Consider the following 12,093-nt stretch of genomic DNA (forward strand, 5'->3'; position numbering starts at 1 on the left):
AAATTTCGGTTCTATAAACAGACCAGTTAAATCAATCTTCAAATGCGTGTAAAATTAGCGGGCAAAATTTTTGAGATCGGGCCTGCACGTGTCTATTTTATTGATCTACGACTTGCATGATTTAGCCTAGTGAGCTCGCTTAAATTTTTTGACTCTTTGTACGGTCACATTTTGATCAACGTGAGCATTTTCAATATGGTACTTTTTACTGCGAGATTTGATCCGCATCTATCCATTTTATAGAACTTTATTTCATGTAGATCATTTTAATGCATTAATTTTATTTTTTTTACGCATTTTCGTGCCCGATTTTTATTCATTTTAATTTCTTTAATTTTTGTTTTTTAGTCAAAATATTAAGAAAAAATAAAATAGAGATAAATACATAATCATTTGATTTTTATTAGAATTTTGTTTCATTTAATTGTTTAAACTCATTTTAATCACAAAAATATCTAGAGGAAATATCTAAGGTATTTTAGGGGTTTTAATGAAAATTGTAGCCCTGGTTTGCAATATAAATAGTGATAGTGACCAATGAAAGAAAATGGGAAACCAACCAATATCAGTCGTCCAATTGAATTCTTGAAATTGGGCATGGAAAAAATTTGAAAAGGAAAACTAATAAAGAGCTTTAGAAAGAAAAACATGACTTCTAGCCACTCTTATCTTCACTAAGCTCCTTCTCACACCAAAAGACCATCATATTTTTTTATTTCATTCAACTCACATCATACTCTCATTTTCACAAACATTCTCACCAACATAAACCTTCCTTATTCAACTAACACCATTAGTGTCCTCCATGTAGTTAAAAATGTTAGCGCTATTTTCACTTCATGCACAACAATAAACTCCTTCCACCTCACTGTTCATGCGTGAACTTCCCCCACCTTCTTCCTTCTTCCATCCCCCAAACTTCATTACTACACCACCCTCATTTACACAAAACACAACCAACACCATATAACCTCATAGTCACTCCAAACACACACCCTACATAAACCATATAAACACCTCAAACACTCTTCTCCTTCCCAATAAAAACCAGTAACACACCATAATCACACATACACAACTTGCTACAATACCCTTCTAACTACCATAACAAAACACTTAATCATTACATCTCCATATCCAAAACTCCATAACAACAACCATTCGATTAACAAACCTCACATTCAACCAAATTAACACCTTCGCCATTATCACAACATATAAACATAAACCAAGAAACAAATATGAAAATGAAATGAAATAGAGAGTGAGAAGAGACTCTCCATAAAGTCGAAAACAATAATAGCTCAAAATCGAAAATCAAAACCAAACACACACAAAGTTGCTCTATTTTTTGCGAAGCCACAACCGCATACTGCTATTAGGATCACGTCCCTCGGTTGCCATACCATCATCAAAAATCTCTACATAAGCAACAAATTTGTGCAACCATTGAATCAACAATCATGTCAAATAGTTGGTCGACATCTTTTCCCTTTTATATTTTAATTCGACTGATTTTTGATTCTGTTTCATTTTTGCCAAATTTCCTAAAATTGAAAATTTTATTTGATGTTGATAGTTCTTTGTTTCATGAAAGGGAGAATGTGAGTTTTTTTTTTTCGATTTTTCTTTTAACAAGAGAGTTATATCTTGGTTTCTACTCAATTGGATTTTAACGTGAATGAAGAGATTTTGTTTCATTTGACTATGAATTTGTTTTTGTTTTTTTTTGAAAAAGTCAACATCTATTTAATTATATTAATTAAGTTAACATACATTTTTTTTCTAAAATATAGATCATAATTTTGAATGGGGCGACTTCCCCATGTTATAGCTTTGTCCATTTATTCTTTTTTTTATATATAATTAGGGTTAGTGTATATTTGGGCCTTGGGCCAATCTTTTGTGATTCTTACTTTTGTAGCCCATTTTTATTTCTATTTCTCTATTATTTTTATGTGCATGATACTTTTTATTTTTGTCTCGAATTATTTTTGATGTTGTCACGACAATAAACATTAAGTTAAATAATTGTTTTTATCTTAGAAATTAAATTATTTTCACAATAAATTGGAAGAAAAAGGCTACTTGGGTGTAATGTCCAATCATAGTCTTGAATACTAGACTCAAGTCATAATAGCTTGCAAGTCCAAGTATCCGTCTTCCACTTAAAACACTTGTAAATATTTAAAACCTTTTCACAACAAAAATGGATTAAAAAGACTACTTGGGTGTAATATCCAATCATAGTCCCAAGTATTAGACCTAAGGCGAATAGCTTGCAAGTCCAAATACTCGTCTTACAACCCTAAAAACAATCAAACACATTCAAACTTTTGCCTTTTGCCTTTTTGTTGACTGAAATTGTGTTACATGCAAGTATACATGTTTGTTATAAGAAGCAAAGTGATAAAAAAAAGTAAGGATATCTTACCCACAGGGAGTGGAAGTAACTTAGGTTAATTTTATAAGCAATTATCTATAAATATTAAGCATGAGCAAGAGTAAAAATAATAATAGGTTGTCACAAGTTTAGTGTTTCTCAAATCAGTAATTTAATATTGCGAGAGAGGGTTGTGAATATATCAAGAGAGTGTATGTTGAGCTGTAATTTATTAATATGTATGAATTAATTATGTGTATATGATATGAAATGTCATGCTAGAAAATGCCAGTGAGTGAACTAGTAGTGTATTTTTACAACCTCAAAAGCATGCATACAAGTGCAAGGGAACAAGTCTCTAAGTCTCACTTATAACCCTAGGATATGTCTGTGTGTCTCCTAACATTAATTTATAGTTGTAGTTTCTTATCTCTAAGAAAACTAAGTGAGTGAATATCTCTATACTACTCGTGCAACTACTTTTATTATGCAACCACTTGTTGTTGGATCTCTCACAACAACAAACTTTTATAGTTTCCTAAGTTGATAATTCAAAAAAATAGATTTAAACATGTTACCAAATAATAAAACAAGGCACTAAACAACACATCATTTTAACATAACAACAACTTCAAATTAATTTCTCATTGCTCAGTAAATAAAAGGTTTAGTTCATGATTAGCTGTGTACAACTTACAAAGCTGGTTCTTAAAGGAAACATTCTTAACAAGAGATAAAAAATAAATAGAAACCTAAAAGTAACGTGAAGCTTCCTTGTGGTGGATAACTAGAAAGTGATGACTTCAGTTGCGCCAGGCTTCAACTGTCACCACTATAAGCGATGAGAATAAGAAACTCTCTTTTCTCTCTACTCTTTCTTACAATAATATTCAGTGTGTTTTTCTCTAAAGTGCGGAACTCTCCTTCAACTCTTCAATATTGCATATTTATATCCTACAACTAGGGTTTCTTTCTCTCTTGTCTTAGATCATGGGCCTTTGTAGGATCACATCAAGCCCAAATATCAAATCAGAATAGTCCCTTACTTCCTTCAACTTTGTGTACAAGGAATCAGGTACAAAGGCAGTAGTAGGGGATAAGGTATAGCGTGATATTCTGCTATATCATGGGTGCAGACAGTATTGTCCTATCTGCATGGCACACTATTTTAAGGATGTACTATTGTACCTTTTTTTGTCTTCTAACACCATTAGTCTTATTCACTCAGCTTGAGGGTGCTCTACCAACACACCAACAAATATTCCTTCCCAATGCAACTCCTTATCCATGTATGCCCTAGGGATTCAGATGGTTCTTCATTTTATCTCTTAACTGACTTCATTTTTTCCATCTTGAACTCCCAGGTCATGCCCTCAACTGTCTTGCCTCATCTCATCAGAATATTACTAAAACAAGCAACAAGCACATCATCACTACAAAAGAGAGCACTATTATGCTCCAAGCTAAAAACTACAAAACCATCTATGATGCATTAAAACATAAATAAAATGATAATTCTACTAGTGTCAAATAAGAGATTAGGTTGTATAATAACTCACAAAATGTGGGTTATGACACCCCCAAACTTGAATCATTGTCTGCCCTCAGGTGATGCGATAGTCAACAACACATAAATTAAACCATCCAACAACCACCCTTACTATCATAACTCATCTCAGAGAAATATTTTCAAAATTGACCCAACTTAGCCCTGGTACCAATTGTGTACGTGTGTGTGTGTGTATGCGTGTGTCTCTGTGTGTGTGTGTGTGTGTTGTGTTATACTCATGTTACCAGTCATGCCACTACTATTCAGTCAAGATAGCTAGCTTACATTCCACTTTTGTTGCCTCATCCTATGGTACAAGAGTTTATCTTTCAGTTTTAAAAAGGGAGTTTAACTTTTATGTGTAGCAGTAAATTCATGACGACTGAGCTAATGGTTAGCTCAAAGTCAATAAAACTAGAGTCGCCACCGTGCTTTTATTGTTTCCAAAGGAAAAGGGAAAAGTAAAAACAAAACCCAAAGATAAGAAATTTTCAAATCAAAACTAATAAAATATCAGAGAATACAGGTAAGGGGGTTGGTTACACAGAGTGAAGGTATTAGCACCCAAAGTGTCATAGGTACTCATACGGAGCCCTTTTTGTGTGCAAGTGTTTTATTTGAAAAAGATGTTTGCTAAAAAATAGAATGAGGGGATGAGAAAAGAATTCATTATTTACAATTTTTGTGTTTGACAAGACCTTCGGTCTTATGCCTGCGTACCAACATAAAATAAGGGATCAAAACCTCATAGTTCATGGTAGAAATTTCAAAGATGGGTAGATTGAATTTAACAAAATCTTAAAGATCTTTTGTTATCAACGGGAGAATACTCAATCAAACATCTACCGATAATGAGGGTTTTGCAACATTTAAGAGGGAGGGCCCAACTTGGATTCAATCAATAAGTATGCCACTAACCCTTAATAAATGGAAATACTTACACTCAATATATCATGGAATGGGAGAATTATATCTCAACCAAAGATAACTCAAATCTAAATGCTCTCTTTTGAAAAGTTTAAAAGGAAAATGCATAAAATGGCCAAAAGGATTAGATGTGGTTGTAAGTTCTTTTTTTTTGTCTTTTTTTGAATATAAAGTCAATATGATTAAGTTCATTTACAAGTTTGCTTAAGAAAACTATTTTGAAAATCAATGGAATAAGGCCAAGGTTTGTACTCATTAGAACAAGTCTAAGTTGTAAACAACAAACAAAGAAGTTTTTGAAAGTGAGGGACAAATTTTCAAATTAAATAAGTAGGAGGAGATGAAGAGACTATCCTAGACAAGATTTAAAATTTTAGAGTTGAAAAGATCTAATCAATGGGAAGTATCCACAAGACAATAGTGTCAGATAGAAACCCATTTCCTTTGGAATGTCAAGCAAGCAACAAGTACAATCATCCAATCAATTGATAAGAAGACCAATGGCATAAAATAAAGATAACCAAACATCTAAGAAAGCACTCCAAAGCAAGTAGTCTTCAATGTCCTTTAGATGTATCAGATGAAATATCCCTTGAAACATACTTAAAGAGAAAGCATCTGATAGAAGCAATAAGATCAAAATAACAACTTAAACACAGAGACAAAGCGTATAACAGATAAACCAAAGGAGTCTCTCAAGGCTTGTATCAGATGAATGGCATTGGCCAAGATAAGGTCTCAGATTAATGGCATTTACCAAGTCCTTCCAAAGCACAGGGATGTTGCCTACTCTAAGTCCAAAAGTTTAGATCAAGTCACGGACAGAGGTCCAACAGTCAAGTAATGTATTTTTTTTAGGGTTTTTATTGTTTATTAAGTGTTTTAAGGTCCTAAGACCACAAACAAAACTAGATCACAAGCATAAAATATAATACAAGCACAAAATATGGCTCAAGTGAGCAAAGTGAAAATAACTGAAACATAAACAACTTGCATGAATGTAAATGACAATGAATGATAAAGTCCAAGAATTTAAATTGCATTAAAGTAAATGACATTAAAAATAAAGTCAACAATAAAAAGATGTTAGTGAATGTTAGTGGAAGAAGAAAAGATTGTTTTTAAGTCATTTTTTGGAGAACAAACAACCATCCACTCACAAGCATGAAGATATGAACCTAGACATAATCCATGAGAAGGGCTCCAACTTGGATAAATCAACAAGTATGCCACTAGCTCTCACAAATGGAAAAGAGGAAAAATATTCACACAATACCATGATGAATGGGAGACTTACAATCTCACTTACAAAAATTCTATGCCTTTTGGGACAAATTTAGCGCTATGTTAAGCAATCGTAATTGGACTTATGTAGAAGTCACAACTATCTGAGGCCGAATAATAATAATATTGGTGTTAATGCATACTAGAGACAAGGTATAAATACCAAGATCCTAAAGCATACCACACACAAAAATAAGAGGGGATAGACCTATCTCAAACAAGCTCATGTTGATTCATTTGACACAAGCTCATTAATGAATCAACTAGCCTTTTGATCTTATGAGGAATCATTGTTCATGAATGGATTAGGAAAGAAGAGAGATAAAGATGAAGAGATAAGGTGAAACAGATCCCAAATTGATCGAGGGATGAACCTCACTTGATCAATACCATCCATTCATTTGGAGGGATGAAGTTCAAACTTCATCAACCCCCTAAATCCAATGGTATTGATCAAATTAATGTACAATTCAACCAAGATCAAGGACAAACTGAAGTTGAGTCAACACAAAGGCAAATAAAATAGCTCAACAAAATATTAAAGCAATTAAAACAATTTAAATCAATTTTTAAATGAAGAAAATGCATTTTAAAAGGGAAAAAACCTCAAATCCCTTCAAATCACCAAATAAATGGCCAAGGGATTTATCATAGGTTAAACAAGGTCAAAGGACCTTTGACTGTTTATTTTTTTGCATTTTTTGAAAGTCAGAAGTATTTAAATTCAATTAAAAACAAGTCAAAAAACACAAAATTCACTAAAAATATCAAACTCAACCCAAAAATTAATTTTAATTCAGAAAATGGAAGAGGAAATTATTTGTGAAATTTTGGTGAAAGTCCAATAACTTTTGGATTAAAATTGAAATTATAGTGAATTAAATGAGAAAATGCTATTTAAAAAATTAAATTGGAAATTAATTAAATTAGAAAAATAAGGGCCATCAGATTTCCCTCATTAATTGAGGTGGCTGATCTGATGGCCACATGCATAGCATCCAACATGGTCATTAGTCAACGTGCATGTACATGTGGTATTCAAAATAAAGGGCCCAGATTAGAACGTGGAAACAAGATCAAATGGTCTGGACGAGCCAGCACACCACCGGAACCCTAACTCCGATCATCTTCTCCGGCCATACTCATCGAACTAGTCCAACAAAAATGTTACCAAGATAAATGGAGCATACATCAATTTAAAAGGAAAATCACAAGGATTCCAAACATGACCTCCAAATTTTCCAACTCTCACTCTATAATGAGAAATGTGGAGTTGAAAATTGAGGTTCCAAAACTGAGTTGCTTCATTCAACCTCAAAGCAACTCAATATCAATGCCTAGATTGGTAGGGCTTTAGGAAACCATAAAACAAGCAAAAATATCAAGAAATGAAAGAGAATCGAAGAGTTGAAATTCAGGAAAATTCACCTTCGGGTTGCAGTGATGAGGCTCAATCTTGTTGCAATTCCACTTGGCCTTGCTTCCTCTTGCTTGCAGGAGACGATTAGAATCAAAAAGGCTTTGAGTCCTTGGAGTTATAGTTCAGAAATAAAAGTTGAACTAGAAGCTCGATTTCAATGAAATCTTCAAGGTATTCTCTCAAGTATTGATATGGGATTGCTTGGCACAACTTGGTCAAGGGTTCTTCTTCATTCTGAGGCTATGGAGTTCAATTTATAGGCAATGCAATTCATTTCCACACCATTTGAAATTTGAACACAAAAATAGTAATTAATGTGCATGGGTTCATGGGCATGTGTTTAGGCCCAAATGATCATTGCAATCAGTCCAAATTAGTGTGAAAATGATTATGAGATCATACGATGAAGCCATGCAAAGTGTTTAACATTTGAATTCAAAACTTGCAAAATTGGGCCATGCAAAGAAGTTATGCGCAACCCCTTCAAATATTTTTCAAATTGAATGATCTTGGACTCTTTGGAAATCTACCATAATTAGGAACAACTTTGATGTTGGTACTTTTTCCATTTGTATCTTGGAACATGATGAATTCTGACCTTGAAGTTGGAGGAATCAAACATACTTGAAAATTTTCTAAGTTAAAAGTCAAATGACCCCTTTTTCTACCTTGAATAACTTTTTCTATGAGCTTCAAATGACTTTGGTTCCTTCTTAAAATTTATAAAGCTTTCAATCGTATTCAATCTGGTCATAAATTTGACACTATTTGGAGCTTTCATTATAGAGTTATGGATTTTAGAAGTTGAGGAAGAATGCTTGTTCAATGATGAAGACCAAAATGGACCTATAATCTTTCCTCATGGCACATGCTCTTGAAAGTGGAATTTGACCTTTCTCAAAGAAGAAAAATTTAAGAAGACGTCTTGAAGTTTATCATGAAACTTGGATCATATTCATATAATAAAAATTGAGTAAGTTATGGTTCTTGGAAGTTGACCTTCTATCTAGGGCACAGACAAAATGACCTATAATCTTTCACATTAAAAATGACTTTCCAAGCAAAGTTAGCTCTTGATGCCAACATTAAAGTATTTTTAATGTCATAAAGAGTAAAGTTTCTCTTGTAATAATTTTCATATCATAAAAATTGTAGGAGATAGGGTCCAGGGAACCCTATATTTGATCAGTTGACTTTTTTGGTCAACCTCCGTGAACCAACTTGCAAACTTGAAGATCTCTTTCTCTTTGGGGCTCAATGGAGGATCACATATGCTTATGATGATGTCAAATTAAGTATCCCATAATATATTTGACTAAATGTTGAAGAAACTTGCTGAGGAAGGCACACAAGATACCCAGATGAATTATGGCTTCCTTGACAAACAAGCTTCAAACTCTTGATGAATTCTTGATCAAAATGTCAAATAAAGAACATAGGGATCCATATATGATGCTTAGAACCAATGTGGACCTTTTCTAACTTGATCCCTTGTATTGAGGGTCTAAAAACCCTAGTTGTGAGCTTGATGAGGCACATGTGGATACACACACTACCTACAAAAGAAACAAAGCTACACTAGACATATTTTGGGTATTTTTGTTAGTAAACAAAGAAAAATAAAGGATGATACAATCAAATATGCTTGGTGATCTCTCCCAATGCAAACCCAATGAATGAAAGGTGAGGAGGATACCAAGTTGTGACCCCAATGCCAATGCAATGCTATGAAATGGCATGAGGGATCTTAGGGGTCAAAATTGGGGTCTTACAGCTGCCCCTATTTAAGGTCATTCTATCCAGGGACGTGAAGGTTAAAATCTTTGTATCAACATAGTAGAATGGACTTAAATAACAACATCAAGAAACAAATTTTGGTCCCTGAGAGACCTCATAATGCATATAATATGAATGCAAAAATAATATTTCGGGGGGATACATGCCACAAAGGAAAAGAATCTGGAGAGACTGAAAACCCACAAGAGCACAATGCATTCCATAAGGAAAACTCACTGAGGGGACAAAGACTCTAAGGATAAAAGTTATGCGTAGGCCAGACCACGGCTTAAAAGACTGCTGGAGACACGATGGGATTTCCATGAAAATAAATCAATGGAAAGACTCGGACTAGGGAAAAAGAATCTGCATGTATCGGAATAAAACCAACACAACAAGAAACAACCACTGGGGAAAGGCGTAAATCAGAACGAAGTTGAAATACCCAAACAAAAGGAAATTTGATTTCACAAAGAAATACGAATCCAAACTCAACCGAGGAAGAAAAACTTCAACACAGGAGTAAAAGAGATATATATCAACCACCTGTTACTTGGTAGGAAGATAATACACTCGGGCCGAGGGACATCCGTTACCGTTTAAGGTAAACATATCAAGGGTGACTCGCTGAGGAAACTGAGGAATATCCATTACCGATTACTGGGTAAGAATAGCCTGTTGGGAAAAAATGAAGAAATAGGATTTACGACTACCTGTGGGGATAGAAGACCGAAGGAAGATTATTCGTTACCGGTTAGGGTAAAAATATCAAGAATAGACTTCTGGGGAGAATCACCATCTACCGGTTACTGGGTAGCTTAACAAAGGTGATCGACCATAAAAGCATATGATTTATATCTACCAGTTACTGGGCAGAAGACCGAAGGAAAGAATATCCGTTACCGATTAAGGTAAATATATCAAGGATAGACTTACGAGGAGAGTATCCCTTACCAGTTAAGGTAAACATATCAAGGATAAACTCACAAAGAAATAGGAATTACAACTACCGGATACTGGGTAGAAGACCAAAGAGAGAATATCCATCACCAGTTAAAGTGAACATATTAAGGATAAACTCAGAAGGAAGAATATCCGTCACTAGTTAAGATGAACATATTAAGGATAGACTACCAAAAGAAATAGGACTTCCAACTACTGGTTACTGGGCAGAAGACCAAAGAAAGAATGTCCGTCATTGGTTAGGGTAAACATATAAAGGATAGACTTGCTGGGAAAGAAGGATTTACATCTACCTGTTACTGGGTAGAAGACCAAAGGATAGGAGAATATCTGTCACCGGTTAAGGTGAACATATCAAGGATAAACTCACTAGGGAAACGAAAATGAATTCGTTGGAGACAACAAAGAAGTAAATCACCTTTTATCGGTTACTGGGTAAATTAACACATGTAAAGTACTCAACATCAAGAAGGATATTACCAGTTACTAGGTAATAAACTCTTGGGGGACCAAAATATCTATCTAGGTAAGAACTAAAATAAACGGTCAATCAAGACTCAACCCAATGAGGATATAACTCAAGGGGAGTAATTCCATCCAGATAATGAATTAGGGAGGAAACAGAAGTAATAATCATCCACGAGGAAATAACTCGGTGGGGAAGAAGAAAGGATAAGCTCTTTCTGCTTAAGGGCCCGACACTCTACATTGAAAGAGGATAGACACACCAAATCTTCACGGGGAAATGATATCACCAAAGTAGGGGATAAAAAAAAATTAGGTCAATGTGTAAAATGCACAATGAAGTATATGGTGTTATGCTTATGCATGTACATGCATGAGTATGTGTATGATTATGCTGATAAACGAGCACAAAGGATACAAACACTGAAGATCCAATCATCACAACTAGATAGTCGACTAATCTCAACAAGATGGAAACACAAACTGGAGAACCTGCTAGGGATGAAAATAAATCATCGAGGATATAACAATCCAAAATCAAATGCTCAAATCTGATTTGGGAAAGACATGGAGAACATGCGTCCGACCAAAAACTGTTGAAGACTCAGCGCTCAGGGAAAAATGAAGAATATATATATATATATATATATATATATATATATATATATATATATATATATATATATATATATATATATATATATATATTGTGTGTGTATGAATAGCAATCACGGGGATTAAAATAGATCCAACTTTAAAACTCGACTCTCGGGAGAGGAGGAACAACTGCTAGGGTATAAGAAATGATTAACAAAGATCTTACTTAAAGCTCAAACTCTCTAGGAGAAGAAAAAAATACAGCTTAGAAACTTCGTTGGGGAATGAAGGAATTGCCTTATTATTTCAAAAAAAATGTTTATTCATTGATTTATTTATTTAAAAATCATCATCATAAAAATGCAGTTTTATTAAACAGAAACAAATAAGAATTGCAAATAATTGGATAAAGGCTCAATTTTATTTAATAGAATGGTTGTCTGCAAATGGCAGGACTCCATGGATCTTTACAAAGTTTGAAAATGGTAATTTACATGGAAAAGGGCTACATTGAATATGATGGCCACTACTCTCCCTACCAACTTTGAAATCCACTGTACTTTTGTCTTCGGTTGAAAATGAGGAATTAGAACCAAATGACTGACAATGCTGCTTCAACGACCAGATCTAACTTTTTCCTAGATTTCCCCAAGGTGGGGTACTCAATCTACCGAGATAATGTTTCTGTTTTATGTCTCTAACTTTTGCCTGGATCGACCTTTCGGGTTT

Source organism: Lathyrus oleraceus, chromosome 7 (assembly GCF_024323335.1).
Source record: "Lathyrus oleraceus cultivar Zhongwan6 chromosome 7, CAAS_Psat_ZW6_1.0, whole genome shotgun sequence".
Taxonomy (NCBI): domain Eukaryota; kingdom Viridiplantae; phylum Streptophyta; class Magnoliopsida; order Fabales; family Fabaceae; genus Lathyrus; species Lathyrus oleraceus.